Source organism: Zingiber officinale, chromosome 6B, assembly GCF_018446385.1.
Source record: "Zingiber officinale cultivar Zhangliang chromosome 6B, Zo_v1.1, whole genome shotgun sequence".
Classification (NCBI taxonomy): Eukaryota; Viridiplantae; Streptophyta; class Magnoliopsida; order Zingiberales; family Zingiberaceae; genus Zingiber; species Zingiber officinale.
Window position 1 is genome coordinate 41,625,156 of NC_055996.1, and position 11,230 is coordinate 41,636,385.

General features: G+C 36.6%; 1 long non-coding RNA gene across 1 annotated transcript; it reads right to left on the bottom strand.

Annotated features, from left to right (window-relative positions):
- Positions 1-8,205: 8,205 nt before the first annotated feature.
- Positions 8,206-10,876, bottom strand: LOC121992375. The gene is made up of 3 exons (XR_006114870.1): positions 10,447-10,876; positions 9,493-9,551; positions 8,206-8,442 (listed from the first exon to the last, which is right to left on the bottom strand). It is a non-coding gene; the product is annotated as an uncharacterized LOC121992375 (long non-coding RNA).
- Positions 10,877-11,230: the final 354 nt, after the last annotated feature.

An 11,230-nucleotide genomic window follows, 5' to 3' on the forward strand; every position in this document is an offset into this window, starting at 1 on the left:
TTCTTGCCTTTTTATCTTGTTTTCTTTCTTGTATAATTTTCTCAATCTTGACTGATTTAGATAACCTAATTTATGATTTGGATTAGTACTCAATTTATAGTCCCAATGAATGATATTTTATTATTTGACGATAATCATGCACTTGAGAATTTCACATATTAAATATTCAATGCACTTTTGAAAAAAAAAAATTATTGCAAATTCATGATTTTTATTTAATTTGCAATTTTGGCACATATTGTAGGTTTTGACTATTTCAATTTTTGTACCAAAAATTGAATTTCAATATGCACTTGAAGAAAAATAATTTTTTTAAAAATTTTCATAATATGGATTTTATTCACAAATTTTTAGTACATTTTAGGTGGCAGTCAACTGAAGCGTGAATATCAATTAAATATGTACATTAGTAAACTCATCTATGTTTTTTCAATCGTTGACACATTTAGCAGCATATGAATATGGGTTTCAAATTCAGATCTTTAGAGTTAAACATTATTTTACCCGAGTCTAATAGACTATTCAAAATTTATAAGATTTTTGATGAGTGACAAAAGACAATAATTTAAGGGTTAATATAATTATTTCTCCCGTTCTTCAAATTTTTCAAAAAAATCCAGACTTTAGTGGGAGCTTAAGGGGAGTTTGAAACTTCCATTATTTAAATTTATGATTTCAACTATAATTTTGGCCAATTTAAATGTATTGTTACTCATCCAAAAAGACGAAATTGTTAAAATTCGTGTCCCTTCTAAATTTAGGCAACAAAGGATTTTGATGAGATTAACAAAGGGCTAAAGTTAGATTTGTATTTATCTAACATGTGTGTGTGAGATTGATGGCTTGATGGCTCAATAGCTCAATGGCTCAAGGTATGAGATTGGAGAAGGATGATACATTTAAGGGATCATAGGATGAGGAACATTATGGTAAAATGATGATTAGTCAACTAATAAGAAGGGATCACTTGACTGATGGTTTAAACCTTGATCAACAATTGAAAAGTTATTCAGTTGACTGGCCGAGTTAATTGAGGTTCATTTAGAGCAAATAGAATGACCTAGAGTCAACTGGAGCAATCGATTAAAATTTTTTTTGAAGTGTACAAAATGACCTAATGCCAAGTAGAGCATTTGATAAAGAGCTGATTAGTGCTGGTACATCCAATCAACTGATGCTAAAATGAAGTTGACTAATGTTACAGTTACCAATTCAAATGGAGTCAAAAATAGAAGTCCAACAATATGATTCGAATAAGATCTAGAGGATTATTAGATTGATGACTGATGATGATTAGTCAACTGATACGCTCCAGACCAGTAAATGGCAAGATTCAACGTGAAGACTATGAAAGAGGCTAAAAAGGCTATGTGATTAGCAATCCTTTAATTGTAAATCATGCCTATATTTTGTCTACTCAAAATTTTCAATCCCTATTTTGTTCATGTATTTATTGTTGTAATTTCTGAATTCTAAAAGGTTTCTCCACCTTTAGTGCTTAACTGAAGACGAGAAAGATAGTGAACATCGCATGTATAGGTCATGGATGTAGCAACTTGGGGACTATGAGCTATGTAAAATCTTGGTGTCTCCTGATTTGTTATTTTAGCTATAAATATTTTTGAGAACACTAACCTCTCAGACAACTAGATGTATTCACTCCCTCTATGACATTGGGACGTTGATTTCATTGTACCAATGCAATCATCTTAATGATCAGGTCTATCTAAGTTGTGTTCTATGTCCACGCCATGCATACTAGTCACTCAACTCTCACAGCTCACCATGGAGTCTTACTATCACATCTTTACTTTGGCCCAAGGTTGTCTTTGATTAGGTTTTTCATCCCTTGGATGCACTTAAGCCATCGACTTCTCCACATGTCATCCTTCAAGCCAGCCTATGAAGTTCCCCTTCTTCGACTGTCATCCTCACTACTTCTCGATGCTCCTCGTTATGTGATCCCTCAGTCATAATCTCTTTAGACCTTAATCTACTGGCCCTACTACTTTGTCATACTAAGTCATGCTCTAGAGTTGCTCTAACACCACTTTGTGCTTCACATTCTACATTCCCTCAATTTCTTCATGAGAATGCTAATTTGGCCATGCAAAGTCATCATCCATATCATCCCTCAACCTCATTGAGAATGGGCTCTCTAAACTCCATGTGTGTTCTTGTAATTCCCTACACACTTAAAAACATGTGTCAAATCACAAGGTAAAGTCTATATTAAATCATTTACCCAAATATCAAAACCTAGTGTCCTTATGAAAAAATCAAAACACAATTATAGGATAGAAGAAGCGCAGGGGGATGAATAACGTGTTTTGCTTTTTCATTTTTTTGAAGAAATTTAAAGAGTATGCACCCGAAATAAAGATAGAACAAAAGTAAAACTAACACTATTTCTTTTTTTACTTGGTTCACAGCTCGACGACTACTAGTACAAAGTCTGCACTCGTTGAGTATTTTCATTGGACAATTCACTAATATGGAAATCCGATTACAACAAATATAACACTTAAATAAAATTGCAATTATACTACTATTTAGAAGTAAAGGTTTGGCGTTGTTGTCAAAGAGCGTATTGAAGTCGTAGTGGTATTTTAGAGCAGCACAAGTGTTGTTTAAGCATAGAGAGTGATGTTTGAGTTGCTGGTCGAAGAATTCTTTTATAAGGTATTTTAGGCGCTTGGATCCCTTCTGAGCGCCGAGGTTCGGCTTGATTTGATCCGATTCCATCGGTGATTATTCACCTTCGGGTGCCTGGATCCCTTCCTGATGCTTAGATCACTGATGTAGTTGCACCTTTGCGAAGCTTTATCTAAGTCATCTCTATCCCTTCCCGGACTCCTAGATCCCTTCCAAGCTCCTAGAGTCTGACGTGTGCCAGCCAACTAGAGTGAGCCAACTCAACTGTATGCATGGCTGGGTTTGGGGTAATTCGGGCCCCTAGATCCTTTCTGGTCGCTCGAACGTTAGGACCCTTGGATCCTTTTAGGGTGCCAAAAATCCCCTCAGTCTAGCTTCTCACCTGCATCACAAAGTTAGCATAAAAAATATAATAATGAAATTTTAGCATACAAAGAGTCAGTCTAATTTGGACTGTGTGGTCTTGACTTTTGGGTTTCCAGTGAACCCCTAGGTTAGATCGACGCTTGGAAAACACATTTTCACCCACTCCTCTCAGGAGCATATTGTCAAACATCCAATCCTCTGAACCTATTTGAATTTTTTCTCGGCATCCGATCTTGACCTTCAGGACTGCCCGCTAGACTCCTGGTCCTCAACTTTCCTAGACTTCTTCCTGGTGACTATGCCCTTGACCCCTAAGATTTCTACTTGATATCCTCAATTTGTCAAGACTTTTGCCCAATCCACTCGACTAGGACTTCTTTGCCCAATTCACTCAACTAGGGCTGCTTGCCCAATCCACTCGATCATGACTTCTTTGTCTAGTCTCAACTAAGATTTTCCTATACCCTTAGTTAAGCTCATTAGATCACAAAAACCCTTAACTTTGAACCTTAGCTAATATTAAAATATATGTTTGATTAGTTGGTGCTTCCAGCACCAACAACATAGACCACTTGTGGCATAATTGAACCAACACTTGCATGCTCTTATAAAATATTTTGTATTAGATTCTATTAGTTTTAGGCAAACACTTTTATACGGAGATCATGGATCGTGTTTGGTGATACCTTTTTCAATAACATAAATTGATGTTGTTACGAATTTTATATCTATTCCTCATGAGCTTTTTTTTTACAATAAGCAACTCATGTATTTTTTTTGTATTTAGGTTTTAAGAACATTATAAGAGAGTTTCTACCAAAATTCCATCAAATATTTCCCCTAATATGTGTTCATTTATTTCTTGGATCAAGGTGGAATTCATGTTATTTCTTGGATCAAGTCCACCTTTGCCCAAGGATGGAAAAACTAGTTCAAGGCATGATAATTTTTTAGGTTTAGAGCAATTTAATTCAAAAAAAAATTGGGTTTTCTTTTTGTGAATCAATGTTAGTGGCTATTTTCTTTATGAATATTTTATGGTATGGTCACATGATGATTTCAAATTTGATCATTGTTTAGATTGGAGTTTTTTGTTATAGTGAGCAGAACTTGAGTTGGCATTAGTCGGAAGACCCCTATGAGCAAGGGCAATTTACATGCATCATCAAATTAAGTTTTATAAATATTTTTTTTATTTATAATCGTATATTAGTATAGCAAATTCTTTCATTTTGTGAATTATATTAATATAGAAATATTTTCCGTGTTAATACTTGAATGAGTGATCACTGTGAATTGTACCGTAAGTGCACGATGTCATCAAATAATAAAAAGTTATCATCCTCTTGGACTATATGTGTTGAGTACCAAAATATTCGTTAAGAAGATTATCTAGAAGAATCGAGTAGTTGTGTTAAAAGTGATCAAGAGAAAAAGGTGATAAAGCAAGTTTGGAAGGCAATCTTAGAATTTCAATTTCACTATGGTGAATATTGACAAATGTAGTGATTTTTATCTCAATGTATGATTATGAAGGGATCTGTCCAAGGTAGTCAATGTGTCTATAGGGTAAATAAAAGTACGAAAACACCAATGTGTCTATCTAAATCGCAACTCACGAGAGTAGATTAGGATAGACCCTTTAATCTCTTTGACAAATCCTGAAAGCCTCGAGATAGTCTCCTATCTTCATCGTAGCATACAAGAGTCTCTTTTAGGGATGCTCCTGTAATAAGAGCTTCATGAACCTAGACGTTACCCTTACTCTGTGATGGGTTCAACTACTTTCTTGGTAGCGGTGCTAGGGTCGCTTTTAGGAATGCTCCTGTCACTAGAGCTACACGATCCACTAGATGATACCGCTACTTCGAGTTGGGAACCTTCAAGTCAGTTCTAGAAGTTAGAGATTACGGGTTCATCGATAAGTATCCCTAATCTCTAATGATCTAGTCATATGTTTATATGCAATGATTACTGTCACATTCTAAAGGAATGAAAACAAAAACTATAAATAGTAAATACTTACAGCAATCTCCCGTAAATATGCAATCGGCAACAGAATGTGATCTTCAGACTTGTTGTCGGAAGAGCGATCACAGAATTGGAAAGTTCTCCGTAATTTCACAAATCAAATCCCACCACCTTGAATGTTCTCCCAGACCCCTCTATTCTCAATGCACTTCGTTGTCTTTCTCTCATGAATGATCCTTGGACACACTCCTTATAAAGGAAAAATAACCTAGGGATATAAGGGACAATTGCCCCTAAGAAGTGGGCAATGTAGGTTTCCCCCACGTTCCCATTTCCTACATCTCCCACTCATCCAAGGTTAGTCACTAAGACCAGTTAGTCACAAAAATTAAATAAGTCACATAAACTATATAAGAGTTTAATCACAAAGACCATATTAGAATATCCAATCTATACTTAGATAAAATAGTTCATGCGACAGTAAGCACATTAAGTGATAGTTGTTAAGAAGATTGTTACACCTTACATAGCCATTCTTAGAGCGATCAATGCTAACAAAGTTGTTACACTTTACTTAGCCGCTCTTCCAAATGAATTAGAGACATACTCATCATGGCACATAGCCTCTTTCCTAGCGCACATATCCGTTATCTAGAAAACATCCAATCTCCCGGTGACACATAACCAATCTCCCAGTGTCATTTTATTTATTTACATCAATATGAATATCTCTAATCCCTTATCATGACTATTATGTCAAAAGCATACTTCATATTCAAATATTCACAATCATTTCTATACATAACAGAAATGAGTCAACCAGTGAATAACATCAAAAGATGTAAATTTATTTAATCTTCCTTTTTTTTTATCTAGAATCTATTCATTCTAATCAGTCGCTTTCCTAGTATATTTCATATACTGAATCATCCATAGTCATAAGATACATGTTAAAATAGTAGACACTGATTAAAACTTCAAGCAAACAGTTAAATAGTCACTAAGGGCAAAAATTGATATTAACTTATAATCTTAAAGGTCTCACATAGTAGAGAAATAGAAATCCATTCTTCTACTACCCTTATTGTCGCAATAGCACATGTGGTATGAATCACATGCTATAATATTATTCTCTTTACTAAAAGGAGCGCATGTTTTCTTCAAATTTAATATCGTACAGATTTTGATCTAGACATACCTAATGTCTAACCCTAAATTCAACATATGAATTCTAATCTGGCTTTCAACAGGTTCAGTAAATGGTGGGTTTATTTACTTCGATCATTATTAACACATAAATGATCTCAACTTGACACAATTATCAATGTGACCTTAACTTATGGATTTGTCTCTATTCATAGCTACGTAAATTGTCCTATAAGTAACGATCTTACCTCTATTTGTACTCAGCAAACAAAGATGATTGTCCATATGAGTAGACCAATCTTAACCTGCCAATATACTCACCGAGATCTTATATGAATGTAACAAAATTATATACACTAAATAAATTATGATAAATCATACAATCAAATCACAATATCTGATTGTTATTCATTGGCTTAATAAAAGGATCTGTAAGCATAACACTTGTAGAGACATACTCGAGAATTACTTTTCTTTTAGCCATAATATCCCTTACAAAGTTATATTTTATAGCTATATGCTTGCCCTTGCTGTGATATTTGGGATCCTTGGAAAAAGCTATTGCAGCTTGACTGTCACAGTAGACAGTTACTAGACTCCCATTCTTCTCAGTAATCTTCAGATGCTTTAGGAACCTTCTCAACCAGACTATTTCTTGCACAGTCGCTGAACATGCCACATATTCAGCTTCCATAGTTGACAAAGCTACACAAGCTTGTTTCTTGCTATTTCATGAGATGACGCCACCATTCAACAAGAATGCATAGCCTGATGTGAATTTTCTATCATCCAGGTCCCCAGCCCAATCTGCATCTGAATAACCTTTCAGACTCATATTTGATCCTTCAAAATAGAGACAATAATATGTTGTCATCTTCAGATATATCCTTTTTATTGCCTTCCAGTGTCTCGGTCCTGGGTTTGACTGGAAGCGGCTGACTAAGTCAAACAACATAGCTGATATCGGGACGTGTACATAACATAGTGTACATCAAACACCAATAGCACCGACATATGGTGTTTTTATTCATTTCAGCTATTTTCTCTGGAGTTTTGGGACACATGCTCTTGCTTAAAATAGTTCCTTTCACAATAGGTGTATGTTCTACATTGCAATTAGACATGCTAAAATAATGTAATATCTTATTTATATAAAACTCTTATGACATACTCAAAAGTCTTTTAGGACGATCTCTAATGATCTTCACCCCTAAGATGTACTCAGCTTCTCCCATATTCGTTGTCTCAAATTGTGATGACGAGCACTTCTTGACTTTATTCACATACCCAATGTCATTTCCAGCTATCAGCATATCATCAACATATAATGATAAAATGACATACTTTCCTTTTTCTCTTTTCAAGAAAACACAATGATCTTTATTGATCATCTCAAAACCATAAGATAAAACGACTTCGTTAAATCTTATATTCATTGTCTTAATGCTTGCTTTAGCCCATATATAGACTTTTTAAGTCTACATACTTTCTCCTCTTGGCCTTCAACAATAAAATCTTTTAGTTGAACCATATAGATTTCCTCGTCAAGCTCACCATTAAGGAAAGCAGTTTTACATCCATTTAATGTAATTCCAAGTCATAAAATGCCACAAAGGCCAAAATAACTCGTATTGATATAAATTTTACTATGGGAGAAAATGTCTCTTCAAAGTCAATATCCTCCATTTGGGTATATCCTTTTACAACTAAACGAGATTTGTATCTGTTAATCGATCCATCAGCTTTCCTCTTTATTTTGAGAATCTACTTATTCTCAATAGCCTTTCAGCCTAGAAGAAGATCGACTAAGTCCCAAACATGATTTTGAATCATAGACTCCATGTCACGCCCCAGAGGAGTCCCTGTCCGAAGAAATTTCGGCAACATCTCCCCTATATGGGTGACAATCTGAAACATTTCTACATACAAAATATACATCAGCCACATTCAGCTGGAATATATACACAACCACGCAGTTTATATCATCAGCCCACTTGGCTGGAACAAAATAAACACAACCACGCAGTTTAATAAGCCTACACGGCTGAAAGTAAACACACAACAATGTAAACGCAGCGGAAAACACAAAACAATATGAACATAAGACCAACAACGACACTAACAAAATACCTGCAACCACCAAACTAAACTCCAAAATCCACAGTGACTCGTTCAAAAGCAAAATACGCAAAATTAACATGTCACCCAAACAGTAACACAATCCAAAAAGAAAACTATCCTCATATGTGACGTGGGACTGGCAGCCGGGACTCTCCAAGCATCCATGACTCATCTACCTGTTACCTGGCGAAAGAAAATCAAATTACGAGGTGGTGAGTATTGGAACTCAGCGGGTAAAGATAAGATAGTGCATGAAAGTAATATACAAATAGAAAGTGGGCCAAGAGTATACAGTCTCATAATAGGAAATAGCAGATACTATAATAGAATCAAAATAAATGCTCATACCTGAAATCATATCTTAGGCTAGGTATAGTAGGTCAGAACTGGTACCAATCTGCTACAGTACTGCTTATAACTACAGAGGTAATAAGCAAAGTATATACAAATTTCCAATGACTAAACATCTACAATGAGAATATATCTCAACACAAATAAGCATATCAACATATGTGAACAACAGTAGTAAGCAATAACAGCAAATATAGACAGCAGTAGCCAAAAACAAATATAATAACAACAACGTATGCATGGATGGTCACTCCAGCCCACCTCTCTGCACCATAACCCCTGTATGGTCGAGAGGTCGGGTCAGTGACAGACTGTACACCACTCCAGCTACCACTTTCACGAGTGGCCGAGGGGACAGTTGCATAGTAGCTAACTAGCTACATCTGCGACGGGGGTCCCTGCTGCTCGTACTCCAGCTACCACTACCCATGAGTGGCCGAGTGCGGCACGACAGGACAAGCGACATCAACTCCAGCTACCACTCTCTCTAGTGGCCGAGGATGCGGCCCTGGTCAACGACTCTCTCGACCGCAAGGGAGAATTGATCGTTGATATGCATGTCATGACATGATGCGCCAAATGCAACCATCATCATACAAATATAAGCAAAAGATTTAGCTATACTACATGAAGTCAACATGCTCAATATAGTACATAAATAAACAATAGTCAAAGCATACAAACATGGTATCTAATATCTGCTACTAATCATGGACAACAACAAAAGACTGTACAGATATGGAAACGAATTTCTCAAAGATCGCGTGGAAGTATCAAGCGCAGGAAAATAAGAGTGGAGTCAAGTTAGAAATAATTTCTTATCCAAATTAGTTCATGCACCAAGGTCAAAGTACTAAAAGAAACAAAGCAAAAAGTACCCACCTCAGCAAGAAGATTGAATCAAAAGCCCTACGTCAATACGCTCATCTCGAATCAGCGTCCTGCATAAATCCATAATATATACATATTTTATTTAGCTAAATTCATATGAATTAAATAGCTAAATAAAATTCCCAAACTAATTAGGGAAAACCCTACTCAATATGATCATTAACCCTAACTACATATAACTCAAGTCAATTAGGGTTAGTTTCCTTAACCATAGACAATCCACTAAGATCAATACATACTTAATTCATCCACAACAAATCAATGATCCTAACATCAACCATGCATCCCACAAAATCTGACAAAAGAAAAATCCATATCCACCAACCCATCTTAATTTGATGATCCTAATAATGACCATGAAATCATCTAATCAGCCTAAATGCCACAAGAAACTAAAATCAAATCTCCATCTGATACGAAAAGCTAAAATCCTCAATTTACAGCAAGTTGCAGAAAAACAATAATATCACCACCAATCCACATCTCTACTTACCATGACTCAAGCAATGTAAGGGAACTTCATGGTGGAAATACCAAAATCAAACAACACCATGGTTGCAGTACTCAAAATCCGATTCTATGAACACAAATCCCATTTCAAGGAAACCATGAAAACATCAAAATTGAAACCTTTCATCCAAATTCACAAGACATAAATCAGAGGAAACAAGATAGTAACATAAACCATGGTGCCCTAACAGTAGTCCTCGATTCATCCTTCAACCATGCTAGGATCACACCCACTCATATTTATAGAACTCATATTTATAGAAGGAACTACTTGCAAGATGAAATCAGATTACACTGACCCCCAAATCTGTTCGTGAAAACCAGAAAACATCTCAAGAGGAGGCAGGATAACATGAAGAACTCAAATCAAGACCCTTCCAATGAACACACATCTTAGACAAGCAAAACAACCTCACCTAAATACCTAGCCCATACCTCATGAATCTCATTCAAACATAGGGGAAAATACTTGCTGGCTAGCTCTCATCGTGGCCGGAGGTGGCAGTGGATCGGCCGGTCGACGCTAGGGCAGAGAGAAGAGGTGGCGTCTAAGGTGCTCGTGCAAGGAGAGGGTCGGCGACATTGGGTGCTTGCGTGAGAAGGAGAGTTGACGGCATCTTGGTGCTCGCGTGCGGGCTCGGAGAGGAGTCGGCGCGAGAGGCGGTCGCGGCTGTCGATCGTGCGCGGTGGCGATGGGTGGCACAACAAGGTCGCGAGAGGGATGGTGGCGGCGTCGGGCTTAGGGCACGGGAACGAGGAGAACTCGGCAGAGCTGGTAGTCGGCGGGTTTTGAGGAGAAGGTTCGTGAGAGGGAGGGGCTCGGGGATGAAGGAGGCGCGGCGCTGTGTGGGAAGCTAGGGCACGGGCCAAGAAGAGAAAAGGGAATTTATAAACCTAGGTATATTTGATTAAGCCCTAAATTAATTTCTCAATCAACTCCCATCTTCGGATATTCTAAACAGACTTTTTCTCGAACTCATAAATACATCCCCTCAAAATACGTCGTACGTGCTCCGATTAATTCCCAGAAAATTTCTAAAAATTCCAATAAGATTATTTGTCAAATAATCTTATTTTTAATTATTATTTTGTTGTCGTATTTTACACTCCATTTCTTTAATTATTACAACTTTTCACTTTTCTCTAACTCTACATTCCAATGCTTCCTCAATGAATTGAGGTTCATCATAGTCAACTAGAAGTGTTATCAATGCCTCAT